Here is a 1,731-nt window from a genome sequence, read left to right on the forward strand (position 1 = left end):
CTGTCCAGGAGATTCTCCAGGCAAGAATACTGGAGATGGTTCCTTACTGCTGAGCCACCAGGGAAGACCCAGGACCCTGATAAAGGTGCCTTTTTAATGTAAATGAAGTGACTTTTGGAGCCTCACCTAAGTATGGGAGCTGATTGCCAATCATCCCCTCTTCCCTCCTTTTCCAGCCCCGCCACTCCCCTCCACTCAAGAGAGGCTAGAGGTTGAATCAGTTGCTTATGGTCAGTGACTTAATCAAACACACCTCTGTAATGAAGCCTCCATAAAAACCACAGAGGAGTGGGAGTGAAGAGCTTCCCAGTTGGTGACACGGGGAAATGGGAGAGTGGTGGGGCTGGAGAGCACGTGGAAGCTGCTCAGCCTTTCCCCATACCTTGTCTTACATATCTCTTCCATCTAGCTGCCCCGGAGTCGTGTCCCTTTATAATAAACTGATGACTTTTAAGCACAGCGTTTCTCGGTGCTCTGTGAGCCACTCTAGTAAATTAACTGAACCAGAGCAGGATGTTGTGGGAACCTCAAAAGCACAGGTGATAGCATGGACTTGTTCTGACTTGTGTCTAAAGTGTGTTGGGGTAGGGGTGCAGTCTTGTGTTATGGAACCCTTCCCTGAAGAATCTGATGCCACCTTTGGATAGACAGCATTGGAATTTAGTTGAATTGTAGGGCACCCAGCTGTTGTCCAGAGCACTGTGGGGGAAATATCCCCCAACATGTTGAAATTGGTGCCCCAAACCTAAAAGAGTTGTGTTTTTTTCCCCATATTTTACAAACAATTCTCTCTACCCAATAAACACGAAAGCAGGGAAAGTACTGAAAACCATTTTCGTAGACGCACATTTGCTTTTGATAAAGGCAAGAATACAGATGAGCTGGAAAAAATGTAAACGAGGGAAAACAAAGTTTGCATGTGCACAAGGAATGAATTTTTTGACAGGAATAATTCTGAAGGACAAAGAGTGAATCTCAGGATGAGGGGAAAGTGCTATGTCTGACTGTTAGGGACAGAATATGCCCCTCAGATTTATATGTCTACGGGATTTCTCAGGCAAGAATACTGGAGCGGGTTGCCAGGCCCTCTTCTGGGGATCTTCCCGACCCAGGGGTTGAACGTGCCTTGGCAGGTGGATTCTCTACCACTGAGCCACCGGGGAAGCCCACGCACACCCAGAGGAAAGGCCACATGAGAACACAGGATGAAGGCCTCGGGAGAAACAAATGCTGCCAGCACCTTGAACTTGGACTTCCAGCCTCCAGAACTGGGAGAAATTAACTGTTTAAGCCACCAGTCTGGTATATTGTTATGGCAGCCCAAGCAGACTTATGCACTAATCAATGGAAAACAATCCACAAGAGACCAGGACAAGTGACTAAAGCAATTAAAAAATGTTTGTGTATGTGGCTAAAGGACTGTGATTAATATCAAATGACTGTTAGCCTTTGGAAAGGGCTAGGCATTTGTCCCAAAATTAAAGCTGAGGAGTGACTCTGAGGTTTCCCTCTTAGGTGATTGGATGGATATTGGTGCTGTGAATCAAACTGGGAAGACAGGAGGAAGGAAAAATTTGATGGGAAAAAATGAGACTGACCTTGGGCATACTGGGCATACTGAGACATCTGAAGGATGTTCAGGTAGAGATTTCTTGCAGTATAAGACCAGAGCTAAGATGATGAATGCTTTGGGATATAGATTCAGTTTGAAAAATTGAGCTTGTACTATGT

Source organism: Bubalus bubalis, chromosome 8, assembly GCF_019923935.1.
Source record: "Bubalus bubalis isolate 160015118507 breed Murrah chromosome 8, NDDB_SH_1, whole genome shotgun sequence".
NCBI classification, from domain to species: Eukaryota; Metazoa; Chordata; class Mammalia; order Artiodactyla; family Bovidae; genus Bubalus; species Bubalus bubalis.